This window comes from Rana temporaria, chromosome 1, assembly GCF_905171775.1.
Source record: "Rana temporaria chromosome 1, aRanTem1.1, whole genome shotgun sequence".
NCBI lineage: Eukaryota > Metazoa > Chordata > Amphibia > Anura > Ranidae > Rana > Rana temporaria.
Genome location: NC_053489.1, coordinates 54,894,562 through 54,906,749, shown reverse-complemented (window position 1 = coordinate 54,906,749; position 12,188 = coordinate 54,894,562). Strand labels below are relative to the sequence as shown.

Below are 12,188 nucleotides of genomic sequence, written 5' to 3'. Positions count from 1 at the left end.
TAATCGACATTAGTGGATTGGAAGAGGGATATCTTGGTCATCGCCGCAGCAAAAATCCAGGTTTAATTTTTCAGACCCATTTCACACTGGGGCATTTTTTGGGCACTTTTGGGCTAAAAATAGTGCCTGTAAAGCACCTGAAAAATGTCTCCCTTGAAGTCCCAGTGTGAGAGCCTGAGTGCTTTCAAACTGGTATGGTGCGCTTGCAGGATGTTAGAAAACATCCTGCAAGCAGCAGCTTCGCTCCTCCACCACTCTCTCACAACTCCTCCACCGCCAATGCCATTGGAATCAATGGCCACTGCTGCCGAAGCTCCTGCAAAGCGATTCGGCAGTGTCGCTTTGCGGGTTGCTTTTAACCTTTAATTTGGCTGCTAGCCGGGGGTTAAAAGCAACCCACTAGTGGCCAAAAAGCACCACTATCACAGCGGTAAAGCGCCGCTAATATTGGCGGCGCTTTACTGCTAATGCCACCCCACGCCCCAGTGGAGGACAGCCACAGGTACTCTTCTTTTAGTAGGCTAGCATCTTTCAGAAGACTCCCAGCAGGGTATATTCTTCTAGATCATAGCAAATTATGCCTAAGCCCAAAAAGGCACAAACTTTAGCACAATAACCCCATGTGGACGGGAACACAGGGAACCATGAACATGAAAATCATCCTTCAGCTCGCACCACAAGGACAAGCTCCTCAGTGATTAGCAGGGTCTTTAAATATTCAGTTATTAAGTTATGTCTTCTAATTCCGCGTACACACGATCGGAAATTCCGACAAGAAAAGTCAGATGTGAGCTTTTGGTCGGAAATTCCGACCGTGTGTAGGATCCATTGGACTTTTGCTGTCGGAATTTCCGCCAACAAAAGATTGAGAGCAGGTTCTCTATTTTTCAGACAGAAAAAAAATCCTATTGGAAAATCCCCTCATCTGTATGGAATTCCGACGTGCAAAAAAACACGCATGCTCAGAATCAAGCAGAAGAGCCGAAATGCCTATTGAACTTCATTGATCTCGGCTCGTCGTACGTCTTGTATGTCACTGCGTTCTTGAGGGTCGGAATTTGTGTGACCGTGTGTATGCAACACAAGTTTGAGCCAAAATTCCATCAGAAAAAATCCACGGTTTTCTTGACGGACTTTCCGATCATGTGTACGGGGCATAACAGACTCAGAACTAGAACATAGTGCATGTTATCTTTTTTAATTGCACTTAAGAACCACTTCCTTTTGTGAATGTTTGTTTAGAATTAATTAGTAAACTGTATTCTGTGGACTATAGGGAGGCACCAAAAAAATTATAGAAAAGAACAAAACTGGAATAGAGGTATAAGAGCCAAAATACAACATTCATTACAGACCAGAGTGAGTCAAACCCGCTAAATGGAAGTGAAAGAATCTCAGACTGCAAAACTTTCCATAATTACCGAAGGATTTTCCTCATTAATATCTCTGTATTAGCCATATATATTAATCAAGCTCTTAGACTTACCCAAGAGATGCAGCTCAGCTGGAGATATCAAATATTTCCGAAAAGAAGATTTAAAAATAATTGAAAAACATAATTAACCTAATTGTATGCATTTTCCTCAATTATCCTTGTTACCCTACCTAAATACCTTCCAAGTTTATTTTAATACATCCATTTTTTTATCATTATGACACCAGTGCTTAAGCATACAGAGGATTATACAAATGTTCTATGTAATACGTAGGACATTTGGATGTAGAGTTTATATAATGCTCTTTCATTACCTGACCAGGTTTTGCTTAATGAGCTTCTTGGTTGGATTTTCAGCTTAATGTTTTTCTGCTATTTTTGACAAAAAAATAAAAAATGTAGATGTAAAGTAGATTTAAGCACAATTACTCTGCTATAATCTTTTATAAATATTTTAATGTAATTTCAAAATTATTTCAATCTTTTTAAATCTGCAGCTTTCATTAAAAGTCATGCAGTACCTGGTGATTCTGTCACAAAGGTCCTTGTTAAAGGGTTCTCAAGAATACAGTTTGAGGCTTTGAGTGCTTTGAGAGGGAAAGAGTCTCTAATCCTGTGCCTGGGTCTTGCCAGAAACCAACAGGCTGAGCGTGCAGGTGTTCCCAGCCCTTATAATGTAGGACCTGACAATAGTTCGGGGCTCCACCTGAGAGACAGGAGGTCTCTGCATAGGCGGTCATAAAGACTCCAATGCTTCCCCAGGAGCCAGAGAGGATGAAGGGGCCAGCCAAAGTGTATGCCTGCACAGTGCAGGTGCAGTCGGTCACAGAGCAGCAAGGAGCTGAAAAAGAGCTGAGGTACAGAGTTTGTACGGGAGCACTGAGGTGCTATTTTAGATGGTCAAGAGGACACAGGCAAAAAGCCTGACCAGTGCCTCTGCCGGAACCAGGAGGCTGAACTTCATTCTGTTCGTGTGGATGAGCAGTGAAAGGGACCCAGTGATCGACTGGATTCCCATTCTTGAAGATCCCAAGCGGTATAGCTGTTCAGTGGGGAGTCCATCTTCAGAGAACCATTGAGAGGCTGGCAATCCAAAAGGATAACGACAAACCACCGGGGATCAAGGTAGCCGGACACTGAAGGAATGATCACCTGTCAGTCGGTATCTGAGGGACAATAAGAAGGAGATCCCGAAGTGAAATTCTTCGAGGAGGATTGTCTCCGTAATTGCAATCAGTGAGGGCCTGTGGCAGAGGTCCCTGCCTGAGTCCATTCCAGGAGGGTCTTTGGCAGAGACTTTTCCTCAAGTTCAAGTTCACACCAGGAGGGTCTATGGCAGAGAGTTTTGCCAGAAAAAGGTATACAGAAATACCACATTTTAAGGCAGCATGGACTCATCCCCCTCTAATCTTATATAGGGTTATGGGATGAGAATACTCACCTGTGACATTAGAAGCCACTTGTTGAAGCCGCTTGTTGAATAGGTCCTAATGTTTCCTCCAGTGATGACTCGCTCTGGCTGAACTCTACGTACAGTACCTTTGAATTAAAGGGGCTGTAAACCCTTGTGTTTTTTTCACCTTAATGCATCCTATGTCCATGGATGAGCAAAGCTGTATTAAATTAAAAAGACCATTAGTTGTGAAGAGTGAAAATACACTCATAAGCTGGAGGACAATGTGTGAGGTCAGGTTGACTTTGGGTGACCTCTCAGCTCCTGACTCTCAAGCTGCTGTAACCCAGCACTGCAAGTGTGATCTCTATAACTGATACAGTTGTGACAAGATAGCTGTAACTAATAGTTTCAGTGCAATTGGCAGACAGTGGCACAATCCAAATGGCATCCTGCAGCTCGCTTTAATTCGAAAACTTGTGCAGATCTTCACAGCTGAACATCAGATAGGTCAAAAAATTATACTATGTCTAGCTCCAATAAATACATGTGCTATGAACAGAAAAAGACAAAATCAAAGGAGTGTGTTACTGGCTATACAGAGCATCCCCTAGGTACGGAGGGAGGAAGGGACTAAATTATTTAAAGGCAAACAAACAACAATTTCTAGAGAAAGGGCCAGTTTACTGTCCTTCAGACTTTGGGTGGGCCGGACTGTGCCCTGTAAAAGTAAACAATGCCCAATCTTTGATATTAGCAGGAGAAATAGTTGGTGTCAGTGGTGCCCATTCTTGTTGTCAGAGGAAGGAATTATGCGCCATTGTTGGAGTCATTGGAAGGAATAGTGCCCCATTGTTGGTATCAGTGGGAGGAATAATGCCACATCTTTGGTGTCAGTGGAAGAAAGAGTGCCCAAATGTTGGTGTCAGAGGCAGGAAAAATGCCTCAAGGGCCGGATAAAGGCAATCAAAGGGCCACATCCGGCCCCCGGGCCGCAGTTTGGAGACCACTGGTATAGGTTATTAAAATAAAAACTACAACATACAAAGCCCTCCACAACTCTGCCCCCTCATACAGTACATCACAAACCTCATCTCGACATATTGCCCAAATCATGCACTTCGCTCCTCCTTTTCTCTAGTTCCTTTGTGTCATCCTCCCATGCTCACTCCCAGGACTTCTCCAGAATATCTCCAACTCTCTAGAGTGCCCTACCCCAATCTGTTATCTTCTACCCTGTCCGCCTTTAGACAATCCCTAAAAACGAAATATTCCCCCCGCCCCACCTAAAAACTGTATGTCAACCACCTCCATCAGCTTATCCCTCCCATCCTTTACCTTTTATACCACTGCCCCCTTTCTTTTATAATGTAAGATTTATGAGCAGGTCATAGTCCTTCTGTATTGGACTGAACTGTCTCCGTCCTGTATTATTATAATAATGTGATCATTCTGTCAGTTATGCCAGTAAATAATGGTTTCAGCTTGCAAAAAATCCGTAAATGACAGATCTTAACTTCTGTTAAATAATGTAGTTATCTGATACAATTATAGTAAATAATAATAATAATAAAAAAAAAAATATATATATATATATACACATATAAGTGATTTTGGCCCATTCTTCAAAGGTTCAGTGGGCCTCTTCTATGAAATCTGATCTTTAGTTCTTTCCATAGATTTTCCATTGAATTCAAGTCAGGTGATTGGCTGAGCCATTCCAGCAGCTTTATTTTCTTTCTGGTGGGCAGTCATGTTGGAACAGGAAGGGGCCATACCCAAACAAAGTTGGGAGCATGAAATTGTTCAAAATGTCCTGGTATGCTGACGCCTTAAGAGTTCCCTTCACTGGAACTAAGGGGCCAAGCCCAACCCCTGAAAGACAATCCCTCACCATAATCCCCCCTCCACCAAATGATTTGGACCAGTTCACAAATCAATGTCCTTAAAGACATGTGTAGTGCCCTGCTCCTGTTGAACAGGCACTGCTTTAAATTTAGTGGAGGTCTGAGCTGTTATTTGGCTCAGACCAGAATGATTAAGGGCATTTTAGCCTCTGTTCCAGCCATGGCTGTGCTGAGAGTATTCACCATTGCTCGGCTGGGGTTGTCATTACCACCCCAGGCCAAGGGTGGTAGCAGCAAGGTCAAGGTGTATTGAGTGTCCCCCTTGGCAGCGAATCAGTGGGAGTGGTTGCCCGCTGTGCATGCTGGGGAGAGGTACTAAGGGGCAGTCTAATAAATATTCCAATCGCACACCTTCCTGCTGAAACTCAACTCGGCTCATAAATACAAAAATGGGTGCTGAAGCGATCACCAGCTGGATACTGGAACAATCAACCACATGAACATATTCGCCAGCACACCACAGATCGTATATAACGTCCCAAAGTTTTAATGCACAGAAAACATCACAAGAAGTGCAACTTTTGAGGCCACACAAGACCTCTTTGTCAGGCACTTGCCTGACGAAGAGGTCCTGCGTGGCCTCGAAACGTTTCACTTCTTGTGATGTTTTCTGTGCATTAAAACTTTTGGTCGTTATATACGATCCGTGGTGTGCTGGCAAATATGTTCATGTACTTAAGGGGTAGACGCCATTAGGGCTGGGTCTGTCGTCCGTCCGTGCCTCTTGGCTCGCCTGGCCTGAGGTGCGCCTTCTGAATCCTGGTTCCGGGACCACATTGGCCTGGGGCTGCGGCTTCGCCTGTAGGCCCAGTTGTCTGGCTGGGGCCTGTACTGCAAAGGTGATCCTGTGCTGTCCGTCCTGCGGGAGGAAGCCACCTGATGAAGGAAGCCAGGGGAGGACCTATCCTGGAGAGGGCCATGCAAGAGGCTGGTACCTTGGGAGAAGGCCTGGAAACTTAATCGAGGTATGCACCGTACACCGAAAGGCTTGACAGTGTCGCCTGTTGGATCTAAAGTTCTAAAGAAACAAAGCTAAAGAGATCCGGGTGCTGAATCCTGTGGCAGGGGATTCCGGACCAAAGTGTCTCATCTAGAAAGGAAGGTCTGTGGCAGAGACTGTACTTTACTTTGTGCGCCATCCCGGCTGCTAGGCCAGTGAGAGGGACCTATCCGGGTGAGCAATACCCACTCTGGCTAGAGTGGCGACAAGAACTGTATGCTGGGAACAGGAGTGTTTCCTTACTTTAATTATGCACCGGCACCTACCTACCCTTCCACCCCTCATCCTTCTTTTCTTCTAAGTTCTCCCAAATAAATCCAAGAAAAAGAAGTGCACTGTGTGGACATTGAAATTCTTCAGACTCTCCTTTCACCCTGAACAGCGAGAACATAGAGGTAACGTGCCACCCAACAATATAACCAGCAGCTCCAGCGGGAGTTGTGCTACACATGGATGAGCGAGTTTGGGGTGAAAGAACTTGACTGGCCTGCACAGAGCCCTGACCTCCACCCAATAGAACACCTTTGGGATGAATTAGAGCAGAGAATGCCTTCTCATTCAACATCAGTGCCTGACCTCACAAATGCACTTCTGTAACACTGGTAAAACATTCCCATAGACACACTCCTAAACCTTGTGGACAGCCTTCCCAGAAGAGTTGAAGCTGTTATAGCTGCAAAGGGTGGGCCAACTCAATATTGAACCCTACGGACTAAGACCATTAAAGATACCATTAAATTCATGTGTGTGTAAACTTAAGGCAGGTGTCCTAATACTTTTGACAATATAGTGTATCTATTTACAGTATGTGTGTGTATTTCTGTAGCTGCAAGACCACAGCATTTTAGATTTACTAATTTAATTAAAAACAGGCTTTTTTTACTGATTTTTAGAAGAAGAAAAAAAAAGGTAACAGCATCAAAACCTTCAGAACTGTACACTTGTTACAATAGTGTTAACACTGGTCAGGGATCTACAAACCTACAGGCCCAGATTCTCAAAGGGCTTACGACGGCGCAGCGCCATGTACGCCGTCGTAAGTCCTAATCTGGGCCGTCGTATCTATGCGACTGATTCTTAGAATCAGTTACGCATAGATATCCATTAGATCCGACAGACGTAAGTCTCTTACACCGTCGGATCTTAAATGCAATTTTTTTTTGTACGCTAGGTGGCGCTTCCGTCGTTTTCCCCGTCGAGTATGCAAATTTGCTAGATACGCGAATTCCCGAACGTACACGCGGCCGACGCAGTAAAGTTACGACGTTTACGTTAGGCTTGTCCCGGCGTAAAGTTGCCCCTGGGTATATGAGGCGCAACCAATGTTAAGTATGGCCGTCGTTCCCGCGTCGAAATTTGAAAAGTTACGTCGTTTGCGTAAGTCGTCCGTGAATGGGGCTGGACGCCATTTACGTTCACGTCGAAACCAATGAGGTCCTTGCAACGTCATTTGGAGCGATGCACCCTGGGATATTTTAAGGACGGTGCATGCGCAGTTTGTTCGGCGCGGGAACGCGCTTCATTTAAATGCTACACGCCCCCTACCCACCGAATCTGGATTCCGCCGGGTGATTTACATTACGCCGCCACAACTTTACACGCAAGTGCTTTGTCAATAAAGCACTTGCCTGAAAAACTTGCGGCGGCGTAACGTAAATCAGATACGTTACGCCCGCCCAGTTTTACGCCGATCTACGAGAATCTGGGCCACAGTATCTAAATATGTGGGAAGATAGAGTTATTGATCATGACAGAACACACATTTTCATCTTTATGAAGATTTCGCTTTTCAACCTAATTATGTCTTGGCAGCGGAAGAAGTAGCAGTGAGATGTAAACAGGCCAGGGACTAGACAGCCGTGGATTTGGAGAAAACAACCGAATGTTAAATTAATATAAAAATGCAATATTTGGCCTTTATGTTTGAATAAAATAAATAGCTATATACAGAACAAATTATGGTAAAAAGAGGTTGCATGACAAAAAGAAGTTCTGAAATATGTATGATGTGTCAGCTCAGTAAATACTTCAGGTAGTATAAATGCATAGTAATTTGGTAAACATAACAGCAGTTATATAAAATATGCAACACATACAAGTAGACATGTAAGTCCACACAAATGATTAAAAAAAGTATTAAAAAAAAATGAAATCAGTGAAAAACAGGGACAGCCTTTGCCTACCACTTGTCATTTTTGATTATTCCTTTCAAGCCTAATGCCCTGTACACACGACCGTTTTTTCCGTCGGTCACGTACAAAAGTACGCAGAGCCGAGCTTCCAAGCATGCGTCGACTTGCATGGTTTTTAGTGCGTCGGAATTCCATGCAGACGAACGGATTTTCCGATAGGAATTTTTTTCCATTGGAAAAATAGAGAACCTGCTCTCTATCTAAATCCGTTGGAAATTCCGACAGAAAAAGTCAGATGGGGCATACACACGGTCAGAATATCCGATGAAAAGCTCTTATCTGACTTTTTCCATCGGAAATTCCGACCGTGTGTACGCGGCATAAGCCTATTACTGACATTTGGTGTTTACAAGTTAAAATCTGTATTTTTTGCTAGAAAATTACTTAAAACCCACAAACATTTATATATATATATATATATATATATATATATATATATATATATATATATTTTAGAAGAGAATCTAGAGAATAAAATGGCGATTGTTGCAATATTTTATATCACTTTTATGAATTTTGCAAAAACGAAACAGTAAAGTTAGCCCAATTGTTTTGGTATAATGTGAAAGATGGTACGCCGGTTAAATAGATACCAAACATGTCACGCTTTAAAATTGCATGCACTCGTGGAATGGCGACAAACTACTGTACCTAAAAATCTCCATAGGTGACATTTTAATATTTTTTTTCGTTTACCAGGTTAGAGTTACAGAGGAGGTCTATGGCTAGAATTATTGCTCTTGCTCTGACGATCGCAGCGATACCTCACATGTGTGATTTTAACACTGTTTACATATGCGGGCATGACTTCTGTATGCATTTTCTTTGCTGCGCAAGCTCACGGGGATGGGGGGCGCTTTAAAACATGTAAACATCCCTTGTGACAGTAATAGGTGGTGACAGGTACTCTTTATGGAGGAATCGGGGGTCTAAAAGACCTCCAATCCCTCCTTTATACTTCAAAGTATTCAGATCGCCGAAAACGGTACTGTATATTTTTTTAAATCCGGAGCCATTGGCACTCGAGGGAACCGGCAGTGACGTTGCTTCCTTTTTTATAGAGAGAAGACTGGAACAAACCTGTTTCCGGATTTGTGCCAGTCTGTCTCTAGGTGCTGGAAGTGGCGCATCGCGTATCGGGTCTCCCAGTGGGACGGGAGGGGCCCGGTAAGATCGGCGTGAGGTGGCGTGAGGGGGGATGTCCCTTCTCGCTCCTCCGGGATAACAACCGAGTGGCTTTTAGCCACATTGGTTGTTATCCCTGGAAATCCAACCACTAGCTCTAAAAAACGGTACCGGGATGATGCCTGCAGCTGCGGGCATCATCCCGGTATAACCCCCTAAATCTGAGGCCACATATATGCGTCGGGAAGGGGATAATAAATTCTTCTTATAGGCAAAATACATTTAAAGTCAATGGGGAAGGAGAAATTATGGTGGTTAAAGGGAGTTTTAGGCAGTTTTTAAGAGCTTTAAATTGCATTTGAATGCTCTTTGTTTGCATTCTGAGTGTTGTTTTTTTTTGTTTTGAGGTTTTTTAGATACTTGGAAAAGCTGAATTCATATAGCAACTATAAAATAAATAAATAAAAAAAATTCACAATTGAGGATTTGCTTTTGTTCCTACAGTGCCTTGCAAAAATATCAGATACGCCAGAATTTGTCTAAGATACGACCAGCGTAAGTCTCCTACGCCGTCGTATCTTAACTGCATATTTACGTTGGCCGCTAGGGGCGTGTACGCTGATTTACGCCTAGAATATGTAAATCAGCTAGATACGCCTATTCACGAACGTACGCCCGGCCGTCGCAGTACAGATACGCCGTTTACGTAAGGCTTTTTCTGGCGTAAAGTTACCCCTGCTATATGAGGCGCAGCCAATGTTAAGTATGGACGTCGGGCCAGCGTAAAATTTTCCGTCGATTACGTCGTTTGCGTAAGTCGTTCGCGAATAGGGCTGTGCGTCATTTACGTTCACGTCGAAAGCATTGGCTTTTTGCCGGTTAATTTGGAGCATGCGCACTGGGATATTTTCACAATAAATTAACATAAAACACGCCCACATGTTCCACATTTGAATTAGGCGGGCTTACGCCGGCCTATTTACGCTACGCCGCCGCAACTTTGCTTTGTGAATACTGCACTTGCCTGTAAAAGTTGCAGAGGCGTAGCGTAAATAGGATACGTTACGCCCGCACACAAATACGCGCTCCCTACCTGAATCTACCCCTATGTCTCTACCTTCAGAAGTGTAGGGCAGGAGGTGCAAGAGATGCCTTTACAATGTTCCAGTTACCAGTTACATGATAGAAGGTCAACTAGTCCCTGCTCAAGGAACTGCTAGCAACTTCTTAAGGAACCCAGGGGTTCCACAGAACCCTAGTTAAAAATGTCTGCTCTAGAAGTAGTAGCCACACAGAGGAATAAGTCCCTTAATATAACATATATCATCTTTCTTTAGAGACTCACCAATCTCCAATCTAAGTATAAGCATTTTATGAAGACCATCCCAGAGAAGGTATTTGAGTATAATGCCGCGTACACACGTTCATTTTCGGCATGAAAAAAACATAGTTTTTCAAAAATGTCATTTAAAATCATCGTGTGTGGGCTACACATCATTTTTCAGGTTCTGAAAAACGTCAAAAAAATAAATTCGAACATGCTGCATTTTTTAACGTCGTTTTAAACAATGTAGTTTTTCGGGTTGTAAAAAATGATCGTGTGTGGGCTAAAACGACGTAAAAAACCTGCGCATGCTCAGAAGCAAGTTATGAGCTCGTTCTGGTAAAGCTACCGTTCATAATGGAGTTCATCACGCTGTAACAGACAAAAAAGCGTGAATCGTCTTTTACTAACACGGAATCAGCTAAAGTAGCCCAAAGGGTGGCGTCATGCGCATGGAACTTCCCCTTTATAGTGCCGTCGTATGTGTTGTACGTCACCGCGCTTTGCAAGATAATTTTTTAAAAACGATGGTGTGTGGGCAACGTCGTTTTAATGATGAAGTTGGGAAAACTTTGTTTTTTCAACATGCTGAAAAACTACGTTTTTTTTTCATGCTGAAAAATGATCGTGTGTACGCGGCATTACTGTCAAAAATCTTTGAGCAGTACCGTAATAGCAGAGAGGATGAAGACGCTGAATAGGGTACATCAGGGGCGGACTGACAACTCATGGGGCCCCCGGGCAATAGAAGATTATGGGGCCCCTGGGCTTACAGATGGCCACCACGCCAGGAGACAGTGTAGAGGCGGGGCAGCTAAAATCTCGGGATTTTCACATCAAAAGCATGCCGGTTTCGGACATATCAGGGACAGATCTAAAAAAAAAACAGATTTTTACATACTGTCCCTGGTTTTACTGAGCCTGGCAACCCTGATGGGGCCCCCTAGTGGCATGGGGCCCTCGGGCAGTGCCCGAGTGACTCAATGGTCAGTCCGCCCCTGCGGTACATCCTAAAGGGCACAGTTTGAATTTTTCACTTTTGCTTTCTAGAGCACTATAGTATGTATCATAAACTGTATTTTTTATTGTCATCCTTGTTGCATGTCAAAGCTGAGAATCTGCGGCTTCTTCTTTTCAGCCTGTATTACAGAGGCCTATACAAGTCCTTGCTTACAGTAAGCTTTCTGAGAGTTACAAATGTTGGTCCTTTTCTGTACAATGAGCTTTGATACAGATGCTTACACTCCCTTCAAGTGACAGGTTGACATTGCAGAAAGCAATTGGGAGACAGGAACAGAGTTGTCACACTCATAACAGGAAAATCCTGTGTAGTTTTCTCCTACATTTTTACAGTGGCGGGGCATCACACTGCCACACTTCCTACTAGCTGATGAAACCATCCATCATAGTGCTGGGTCAATTGGAAGAGATGTGGGAGGGGGGCAGGCTGGCCTTTGACAATAGCTGAAAATGCATGCGCCGTTCGTGAAAAAATCCCAGTGCGCATGCTCGAAATTCCGACGCAAATCGTCATTGCTTTCGACGTGAACGTAAATTACGTCCAGCCCTATTTGCGAACGACTTACGCAAAACGACGTAATAAATTCAAATTTCGAAGCGGGAACGACGTCCATACTTAACATTGGCTGCGCCACCTAATAGCAGGAGCAACCTTACGCCGAAAAAGCCTAACGTATACAGCGTAAATAAATTGCGCCGGCCGTACGTACATTTGTGAATCGGCGTATCTAGGTAATTTGCATATTCTATGCCGAAAACAACGTAAGCGCCCCTAGCGGCCAACATAATATT

General features: G+C 43.7%; 1 protein-coding gene across 1 annotated transcript in view; it reads left to right on the top strand.

The window, feature by feature from the left end:
• Positions 1 to 12,188, top strand: part of ADAMTS12 (ADAM metallopeptidase with thrombospondin type 1 motif 12) — a 646,291-nt gene that overhangs the window by 249,113 nt on the left and 384,990 nt on the right. The window lies entirely within an intron of this gene.